The sequence below is a fragment of the Hevea brasiliensis genome, chromosome 5 (assembly GCF_030052815.1).
Source record: "Hevea brasiliensis isolate MT/VB/25A 57/8 chromosome 5, ASM3005281v1, whole genome shotgun sequence".
NCBI classification, from domain to species: domain Eukaryota; kingdom Viridiplantae; phylum Streptophyta; class Magnoliopsida; order Malpighiales; family Euphorbiaceae; genus Hevea; species Hevea brasiliensis.
Genome location: NC_079497.1, coordinates 75,805,803 through 75,817,357, shown reverse-complemented (window position 1 = coordinate 75,817,357; position 11,555 = coordinate 75,805,803).

The following is an 11,555-nucleotide window of genomic DNA, read 5'->3' as shown; positions in this document are numbered from 1 at the left end:
ATGACATGTGAAGGATCTGAGCGGTATCTTATTAGCATAGACACGTGGAACACATTGTGGATCTTATCCAGTTCTGGTGGTAAAGCTAGCCTGTAGGCTACTGGACCCACACGTTCAATGACTTCATATGGACCAATGAACCTAGGGCTTAACTTACCTTTTCTTCCAAACCTCAATACCTTCTTCCACGGTGACACCTTGAGGAACACTTTATCGCCAACTGTGTATTCTATTTCTTTTCTCTTCAGATCAGCATAGGATTTCTGTCTGTCTGAGGAAACCTTTAGATTGGCTTTGATTAGTTTTACTTTCTCCTCAGTCTGTTTGACCAAGTCTGGCCCTACTAGTTTATCTTCGCCCAATTCAGTCCAGCACACTACAGTTCTACATTTCCTCCCATACAGTGCTTCATACGGGGCCATTTGGATACTAGCTTAGTAGCTATTGTTGTATGCAAATTCTGCCAGTGGAAGGTATCTATCCCAACTTCCCTCAAACTCAATGACACAACTCCTCAGCATATCCTCAAGGACCTGGATTACTCTTTCTGATTGCCCATCCGTCTGAGGATGGAAAGCTGTGCTGAAGTGGAGTTGTGTACCCAAGGACTCATGCAACTTCTTCCAAAATCTCAAAGTAAACTTTAGGTCTCGATCAGATATGATAGAAAGTGGAATTCCATGCAGTCTAACTATCTCACTGATATACAATTCTGCTAACTTCTCCAATGAGTAGTCAGTCTTAACTGGTAGAAAGTGTGCTGACTTCGTCAATCTATCTACTATCACCTATACTGCATCATGCTTCTTCTGGGTGAGAGGTAGACCACTTACAAAATTCATGGTGACCCGATCCCATTTCCATTCAGGTATGCGTATAGGCTGTAGCAAACCCGATGGAACTTGATGTTCTGCCTTAACTTGCTGACATGTCAAGCATTTAGTCACATAGTCAGCTATATCCTTCTTCATGCCAGGCCACCAATACTGAAGCTTCAGATCATGATACATTTTTGTACTTCCTGGGTGCATAGCATATACACTAGTGTGTGCCTTTTTTAGAATACTGGCCTTCAATTCCCCATCATCTGGTACACACAGTCTTCCTTTGTAGTACAGACACCCATCTGCTTTCTGTGACACTCCTTACCCGTCTACAGTATATCCGAGTAAGTTATGTCACACGGTGTACCGGAACACTCTATTTTATCTTAATTAATTTTTATCATAGTTTTGAATATAACTTGTGAAATATAATTCATTTAAGTCATTTATTAAAATTATAATTTATTTGAGGTTCTGAAAATTTTATAGAAAATCCGGCAGAGTACCGGCTAAAAATGGAGAAAACAATTCTTCGGAACCTGTGAAAAACACTTCCAAAATCATTTCCAAACAATCCCAACTCCATTTCATCAACAAAGTCTCAATATGATTTTCAACAACCTTTCCATTACTCAAACATTCATTTCTCATGATACTCATATACAAGCAATAAATAAATACTCAAATTTTACATTCATAACCACAATTTTCATTATTTATATGGACATCAAAATACATTACATAAGTTTAATTACATATGAGAAAATAAAAATTAGTTACAAAATACCAAAATGAAACCTAGTGTCCTACCAATGCACTGAAGATGGTGAGGTGACACGGACATTATGCAGAGCTTCACGATGGTCTCACCCAGTCTGCGGTCTACTGGGCTCTCGATCAGTATCTCCAGAACCTACGCGTGGCAAAAATGCTTAATGGTGCCAATAATAAAATAAAAAGAAATAACAGTAATAAATATGCATTGAATGTATCGATGTTTTACTTGTTTTGTACTCATTATAATCATTTATTTCGTTAACTTTATCTACTTTCATTCTTTGGGTTGCCCAAGTAAACTATATTGAACGACTGGACTGGATAAACGGGTAAACTGGCACTGGGTATCAAGTACCTCGGGCCGTCACACCATCGGTCACATATGTATCTCCCGGTGTGCAACAGAATAGCTAACAAGCTGTAAATAATATGAGGCACGAGGCCAAGTCTCAACACAATGTCAAAATGGGTAAAAGTCATAAAATCACAGAATGGCATAATGCCATGTGCAGTACTGCTAACTGAACCCTATTGGCATGCCAAACTATCCAAACCAATCTTGTTAGGTATACTAGGGCATTTGATACTTTAGAATTCTTCAATTTTTGAATTTCAAGTTTTGATGTTACTATTCACTTCATTAGTCAACAAAAATGTTGACTTTTGCATAGAAATAAGGTACATTGATTTTGAAACTCCCAACATACCACATTTTGCATTCAAAACTTGTTGGCATTAATCACCAATACCATTTCTAAGCTTAAACTAAGGGAGCAGAATTTTTCAGTTTTCATACCTAAATTTTACTATTCCATTAGTTGTTGTTGCAGTGAGAATTTGAGAAAATAATAAACATGAAAGTTGTTCCTTATTTTGTCTAGTTGAATTTCCTTTTTTGAATCACTCCATTTGGAGTTTTGTAGCTCCAGTTATGGTCCAAAAACCACAGCTGGCCGGATTGAAAATTGCAGAATCGACCATATCTACAAGGCAGTAAGATGTGATCGCAACTGCCTTGTTGGATAGGTTCTGGTCATAATTTGGGGTAGGTTTCTTCATGAAAGTTGTTTTTCTATATCTTAACTTGTTGCTGTAAACATTTCAAGTCAATTGGGCCATTCTACAATGAGTTATGGCCAAATGAACAATTACTGTTCATTTGGTCATTCTGCAGAATCTGGTTGCAGGACATTTGGATTGGGGCTAGTTTTTGGTCCACTTGCTTTGGTCTTTTGGGCATGGTTTCTTCACCAAAATTGTGCCATTATATGTCTAGTTTCATGTCCAATTGGCCAAACACCAATTGAACCTACACAGCCAGAGTTATGGCAGTCCAAACAGGCTGGACTCACAGCCACACCTACTGCTCTCACTAGGCAGCCACATCAAATCAGTTTGTAATGCTATAGTTCACTCCAAATTATGGCCAACTTACCTAAAATGGTCACTAATTGACCATTAGAATGTTCATTCTCCATTACCTAAGCAAGGTCCAAGTTTCTCTCCAAAACCCTAACCCTAATTGACCAAGGCTCCAATTCATACATCCCACTCCTAATTTGCTATACTGATCATATAATTTATAAGAGGGGCAGTAATATGTCACTTTAAACTAAAGATTTCTCCTAACCCTAACTCATGTCAAGGCTGCCAAAACTTCATGGAATACAACCATGCTTCATTTATTCAATTTTTGTCAAATTTTTAACTTAACTTAGCTCAAATTCATGATTAAAAAGATGTAAAAGCAAAAGTTATGGCACTAACCTCTTTGGTGATTTTCTAAGCTTGTTCACACCTCACTTTCTTCCACTTTCTTTTGTTTTCTTGGTTTCCAAACACTCTAGCAAGGTTGGGTGACAAATTTTAGTGAAGGGACCGAAGGGTTTTGGGGTGAGAAATCAAAGATTGAAGGTATGAGAGAATGAGAGTCATGGAGGAAGAAGGAGAAACTCACGGCTGGCTGAAGAAGAAGGAGAAAACACCAGAATTTTTGAGTCCATTTTGTCTCTTTTAATTGTTTTAAGAAGGCTTGTTGAATGATGATTGTTGGAGGGTATGTAAATGACATCATGTGATGTCATTATCCCTGATTTCCTTCATTTTTCTTTTCTTTTCTTTTCTTTTCTACCAAATTTCAATTTAATTTCTAGCAATATTTATTCATATTTTATTTCATAATAATTATTTACTTAACTGGACAAGTCGGCCAAAAATCGCCTCTGAAGGCGAAATGACCAAAATGCCCTCCGTTTGGCTTAACGGGTCAAAATTGTCTGTACCGATTGAAAAATTTTTCTAAATATTTTCTTGGCATTCTAATGCCATAGGAACCTCAATAACCCTTCTCTGGAGTCCCAAAAATTATTTTATAAATTTTCTCTCGGATCTAGGGCTCCTAGTTGCAAGAACCCCAACTTCCCACTAGGTTACCCATCGCTTGGGCACCGGCTCATTTGACTTAGTTGTATTTTATTTCTAAAATTTTTACTAAATTTTTCTTATTAATATTTGAGTTAATTATGGTTCCTCACTTTAGTTTAAATATTTTTCCGATCGTTCTAGCTGTCCGGACCGACACTGGTCACCGGAACAGTAGAATGTACGGAGTTGCTACAGGGAGGGTTTTACACTTTCACCTCATAGTCAGTTGCTTTTCCCTCTGAGATTTTGCTCATAATAGCCATTAACTTTTCATCTACCTTTTGCCCATCTAAAATCTGCTGCAGCAGGTTTGGCCTCACTTGCAACTCAGCCAAAATAGCTCCATCTCGAACCAAAGATAGACGGGCATTCAATGATCTCAAATCTGTGATGGATTTTCTGCTCAAAGCATCAGTAACTACATTTGCCTTCCCAGGATGGTAGTCAATTACACAATCATAGTCCTTCAGGAACTCAATCGATCTCCTCTGTCTAAGGTTGAGCTCCTTCTGAGTTGGCAAATATTTTAGACTTTTGTGGTTTATGTAAATGTAGCATTTTTCACCATATAAGTAGTGCCTCCATATCTTCAATGCGAAGATAATTACTGCAAGTTCTAAATCATGGGTAGGGTAATTCTGTTCATGTGGCCTTAGCTGCCTAGAAGCATAAGTGACCACCTTCCCCTCTTGCATCAATACACACCCTAACCCATTATGAGAGGCATCACTGTAGACCATAAAGTCCTTTCCTGACACTGGCTATGTTAACACTGGTGCCTCTGTCAACATAGCCTTTAACTTCTCAAAACTAGTCTGACACTTGTCATTCCAGTCAAATCTGACATTCTTATGTAACAACTTGGTCATTGGAGCAGCTATTAAAGAAAATCCCTTCACAAATCTCCTGTAATACCCAGCTAGCCCCATGAAGCTTCTGACCTCAGTTGTATTTCTGGGAGGCTTCCATTCCATCACTGCTTCTATTTTCGTGGGATCCATCCTAATCCCATCAGCTGACACTATGTGTCCAAGGAATGTAATCTCATTCAGCCTGAAGTCACACTTGGACAACTTAGCATGTAGTTTCTTTTCTCTCAGGGTTTGTAGAACATTCCTCAAATGCTCATCATATTCTTTCCTGGTCTTGGAATACACAAAAATACCATCAATAAAGACCACTACGAACCGATCTAGGTATGGATGGAAGATACGGTTCATAAGGTCCATCAATGCCGCTGGTGCATTTGTTAGGCCAAAGGGCATCACCAGAAACTCATAATGCCCATACCGGGTCCTGAATGCAATCTTTGGCACATCTGTATCCTTCACCCTCAACTGATGATACCCTGATCTGAGATCAATTTTAGAAAATACTCCTGCTTCCTTCAACTGATTAAACAGATCATCAATTATAGGCAACGGATACTTATTCTTCACTGTCACTTTATTCAACTACCGGTAATCAATGCATAACCTCAAAGTCCCATTTTTCTTCTTTACAAACAGCACTGGAGCTCCCCATGGTGGCACACTGGGGCATATAAACCCCTTATCCAGTAACTCCTGTAACTGGATTTTCAGTTCCTTCAGTTCTGTGGGCGCTATTCTATAAGGAGCAATAGAGATTGGTGCTGTACCCGGCAGTGTCTCAATAGCAAATTCAACATCCCTTTCTGGTGGCAAACCAGGCAATTCTTCAGGTAACACATCTGGGAAGTCTTTTACTGTGGGTATGTCACATAGATCTGGCTTAGCCTGCCTAGTATCCACCACATGTGCTAGGTAGGCTTCACAGCCTTTTCTCATTAGTTTTCTTGCAACTGTGGCTGAGATAACATTGGACAAGAAATATGTCCTTTCCCCTATAACTGTAATCTCATTACCCTCAGGAGTTTTCAAAGAAATCCTCTTCAGTTTACAATCAACCATTGCTTGATGACGTGACAACCAGTCCATTCCCAAAATCACGTCAAACTAATGGAAAGGCAACTCAATCAGGCCTGCCAAGAATTCATACCCCTGAATCCTTAACGGGCAACCCTTATACACTTTGTTCACCACTACACTGTGGCCCAATGGATTAGTGACTAGAATGTCTTGGTCACTCTCCCCTACTAATATCCCCCTTTCTATTGGTAAGTTGCTGCAGATGTATGAATGAGTGGATCCTGGATCCACTAATGCATGCACAGATGTATTGTAGAGGGAGAACATACCCCGGATGATGTCCGGGGCATCTTGCTCCTCCTGAGCTCTCATGGCATAGGCTCTGGCAGGTGGTCTGCCCTCAAGCCTCTCTGCTGGCTCAGATGCAGGCCTCTGTGATGGTCCCACTACCTCAGATTTGCCAGATTTCCTACCTCTTTGTGGTGCAGGAGTAGGTCTGTCTGCTTGTATTGGAGTAGCTATAGTAATTATGCGTGGACAGTTTCTCAATTGATGCTCTGTTGACCTACACCTTAAGCAGGCACCAGTGACTCTCCAACACTCCCCCTTATGCCACTTCAGGCAACGTGGACATGCAGAAGATGCTGGGGCTGGTCCCCTGAACCCCATCCCTGGAGAGCTACCCACTGATGGTGTGGACTGACCTCTTCTAGGGGTAAACTGTGGCCTGGGCCCCTGAGACTGACCCTGACCTTGTGGTTGACCTGAACTCTGTGTAGGTGGACCTTTGAACTTCTTCCTAGGTGCAGGAGATGAACTAGACTGACCTGGGCCCCTCTTCTGCTGTCTCTCTCTTCTGGTCTGCTCACTTATTCTTACTTTTTCAACTTTTATTGCAACTTCCACTAACTTGGTGAAGTCTGTGATTTCCAAGGCAGTAATCATGATCTTTATATTGTCATTTAATCCCTCTTCAAATCTCTTACACCTTTCAGCTTCATTAGGGACTATCTCCCTCCCTTAGCCGCTCAATCTGATAAATTCCTTTTCATACTCGGCCGCTGTCAACTGTCTCTGCCTTAGGTTAATGAATTCCCTTCTTCTCTCTTCTAGGTATACACTACCCACATTTTTCTTCTTGAATTCGAAGAGGAAGAAGTCCCAAGTTATTACTTCTGGTTGCACTTCACTAGACACCGTATCCCACAATTCATATGCATCATCTTGCAACAGAGATACAACAGCTTCTAGATTTTGTTCAGGAGTGCAGTAGAGTTGTTTTAAAACTCTGCCTGTTCTGTTTAACCAATTTTTAGCTGCAATAGAATCATCTTCTCTCTTACCAAAGAAGTCCACTGCTCCAAATTTTCTCAATCTTTCCAGGCGTGATTTCGGTTGTGGAGGTGCTGGTGGTAGTGGCATTACCCCAACCATTTGTTTGAAGAATTCGACCATTTGCTGGAATACGGCTTGTGGAGGTTGAGCAGACTCTAATGGAGCTGGTGGAGCAGGTTCTCCCTTACCCCTAGTCTCAGCTGGTGCAGGTGGAGCATGACTCTCCACTTCCTCCTCAACTGCTCTCTGTGATGTAGGGTCCATATCCTATTTAAAATAACAAAGACAAATAGATCTGCATTAGTGTCACCTCAACTCTTACAAATGCAATGCATGGTATGGACTCAATCTAGGCCCAGAAACACCTAAACCGTGCTCTGATACCACTAAATGTGACACCCCTTTCCCGTCTACAGTGTAGCCGAGCAAGATATGCCACGTAGTATATCGGAACACCCTATTTTAATTCAATTACTTTTTTTTTCTAATTTATTTTTTTTTTGTTTTTTTTTTCATAGTTATGAAGTAAAATTTATGAAATATAATTCATTTAAGTTATTTATTGAAATTATAATTTATTAAGGTTCTGAAAATTTTATAGAAAATCCGACAGAGTACCGGCTAAAAATGGAGAAAACAGTTCTTCGGAACCTGTGAAAAACACTTCCAATAATCATTTCCAATCATTCTCAAACTCCAATAATCATCAAAATCTCAATATTTTTCAACAACATTTCCATTTCTCAATCATTCATTTCTCATGGTATTCATATATAAGCAATAAATAAATACTCAATTTTCCATTCATAAATACAATTTTCACTATTTACATTAACATAAAAATACATGCCATAAATCTCAATTACACATGAGAAAATAAAAGTTAGTTACAAAATACCAAAATCAAACCCAGTGTCCTACCAATGCACTGAAGATGTTGAGGTGACACGGACACTATGCAGAGCTGCAGAAGGTCTCACCCAGTCTGTGGTCTACTGGGTTCTCACAAGATTCTCCGTAACCTACGTGGCAAAAGCAACGCGCTAAGCAATAATGCTTAGTGGTGCCAATAATAAAATAAAAAGAAATAACAGAAAATAAATATATAGTGAATGCATCGATGTCTCACTGCAAATAAACTTTCGTTGAGTATTTATAGTCTTACTTATTTTGTACTTGTTATATTCATTATTCATTAAATTTATCCACTTTCATTTTTGGTTGCCCAAGTAACCTATACTGGATGACTGGACTGGATAAGCGGGTAAACTGGCACTGGGTATCAAGTACCTCGGGCCGTCACACCATCGGCCACATATGTATCTCCCGGTGTGCAACAGAACAACTAATAAGCTGTAATAACATTAGGCACAAGGCCAAGTCTCAACACAATGTCAGAATGGCTAAAAGCCATGAAATCACAGAATGGCATAATGCCATGTGCAGTACTGCTAACTGAACCCTATTAGCTATCCAAACCAATCTTGTTAGGTATACTAGGGCATTTCACACCTTTAAATTTCATAATTTTTGGAATTTAAGTTTTAGTGTTACTATTCCATTCATTGGTCAACAAAAATGTTGGCTTTTGCATAGGCAATAGGTACATTGGTTTTAATATCATCAACATACCGCATTTTGCATTCAAAATGTGTTGGTATTGGTTGCCAATACAATTTCTAAGCTTAATGTTAGTTGGGCAGAATTTTCAGTTTTTATGCCTTGTGTTTACTGTTCCATTGGTCAATTTTGTAGTAGGAATTTGGAAAAATGATCAACATGAAAGTTGTTCCTTATTTTGTCTAGTTGAATTTATTTTTTTGAATCACTCCATTTGGAGTTTTTTAGCTCAAGTTATGGTCTAAAAACCACAACTGGCCGGATTGAAATTTTTCTAGACTGACCATATCTACAGTGTAGTGAATAGTAAATTCAACTCACTTGTTGGATAGGTTCTGGTCATAATTTGGGTTAGGTTTCTTCATGAAAGTTTTTGGTCTATATCTCAGCTTGTTGTGGGTAAAATTTCAGGTCAATTTGATAATTCTACACTGAGTTATGGCCAAATGACCAAATACTGTTTATTTGGTCATTCTGCAGAAACAGACTGCAGGTCACCCGGATTGGAGCAAACTTTTGGTCCACTTGGTTTGTTCTTATGGGCATGGTTTCTTCACCAAAGTTGTGCCATTTTGTGTCTAGTTTCATGTACAATTGGCCAAACATCAATTGAACCTCTACAATTCAAGTTATGGCTGCCCAAACCTGCTGGACTCATGTCCAATTCTGCAGGTCACCTAGGGCAGCCACATTAAACCTAAATCCCATCACTAAACACACTTCATTTCTTATTTACCAATAACCAAATAGTCACTAATTGACCATTAAAACTCACTTTCATCATTATATAATCAAAGTCTCAATTTCATGCTCAAACCCTAACTCCAACAACTAAAATTTTCATACACATACAATTCATGGTTTACAACACCAAAATCCATACACAAAATTTTTAGAAGAATTTGACACTAACCTTGACTTAGGCAGTTTCCAAAGCTTCACAACTTCACTTTCTTCCTTTCTTTTTGCTGTCCAAAACTTGTTCTAGGTGTAAGGATGAGTTTTTGTGAAGGGAGACTAGGGTTTTGAGGTGGTTTGGAGGGTGATTTCAAGCTCACCTTAAGCTTTCATGGTGGTTGGGGTGGGAAGGTTGACACCTGGTTTTTCTTGAGGAAGAAAGCAGATGGCTTTTATTTACTTTTTACCTCCTTTTACCCCTTTTTATTTGTTTTAAGTGGCTTGGTTAAATGTGACTGGTGGAGAAGGGTTTAATAGCATCATATGATGTCAAAATTGGCATATTCTTTCATTTTCTTTTCCTTTCTTCTCTACTCATTTTCAATTTATTTTTTAGCAATATTTATTTATATTTTATGTCATAATAATTATTTACTTAACTGGATAAGTTGGCCAAAAATCATCTCTGAAAACGAAATGACCAAAATGCCCTCTGTTTGGCTTATTGAGCCAAAATTGTCTGTACCGATTGAAAAATTTTTCTAAGCATTTTCTTGGCATTCTAATGCCATAGAAACCTCAATGACCCTTCTCTAGAGTCTCAAAAATTATTTTATGAATTTTTCCTCCGGTCTAGGGCTCCTAGTTGCGAGAACCGCAACTTCCCACTAGGTTACCCATCGATAGGGCACCGGCTCATTTAACTTGATTGTATTTTATTGTTAAAATTTTTTCCTAAATTTTTCTTATTAATATTTGAGTTAATTATAGTTCCTCACTTTAGTTTAAATATTTTTCTGGATGTTCTAACTGTCCGGATCGGCACCGATCATCGGAACAGTAGAATATACGGAATTTCTACAGGGAGGGTGTTACAGAAGGTAACTTGAAAAATGACCAAATCTGGATTAGTGCATATAAGGCCTGAAAATAGACCATTTGGGCAGCAAATAGTATTTTGGCCATAACTCACTCAAAACAGGTCTAATTGACCTGAAATTTTTACCATGAATAGCCTAGACATATATCTACAAGTCTTATGAAGACACCAAAGCCATAAATGACCATAAGAAAGTCAAATAACTTGCACAAGTTCGGGTCCAAAAACTAGCCAAACCAAAATAGACCTAAAGTGACCAATTTTGATGCACTTTGACCAGCAATAGAAAAATGTCCATAACTTGGTCTAGTAAACTCAGAATGACCTGAAATTTTGCCCCGCGTACAATAAGACATCGATCTACAAGTTTGTAGTTTTTACCGAAACCCAAAAACCGAGAGAACTAGGTCATCCGGTTAGGTCAAATTAGTATACCGAGATCCGACAAATTGCAATAAAATGCAATATACATAGAAATGAATTTGGTAACATGTACCAATACTAAAAGGCTACAAATATGACATATTGGTGACATTAAAACCTAATTCACCTAGACTACATCGAGGGTCAACATCTTAGGTTGACTAAGGAAATAATAGAATTCAATAAATTAAGTATTAAGCCTTATTGTTAGAGACAGTTTAAATGAGTACTGAAACACTTCAAATTGTGTTTCTCAGTTAGCAAAGACTCAGGGAAAGGAAAGGAAACACTGAGTCAGAGCCAAGAGACGGTTATCAGAGGTTTGTGCACAATATTTATTTCTTTTGAATTTTTCAATTGAAATAAATTATGATTATTTGTATGTTATTGTTTTAAATTGTGTTTGTGCACAATAGTTATTTCTTTTGAATTTTTCAATTGAAATAAATTATGATTATTTGTATATTATTGTTTTAAATTGAGTTT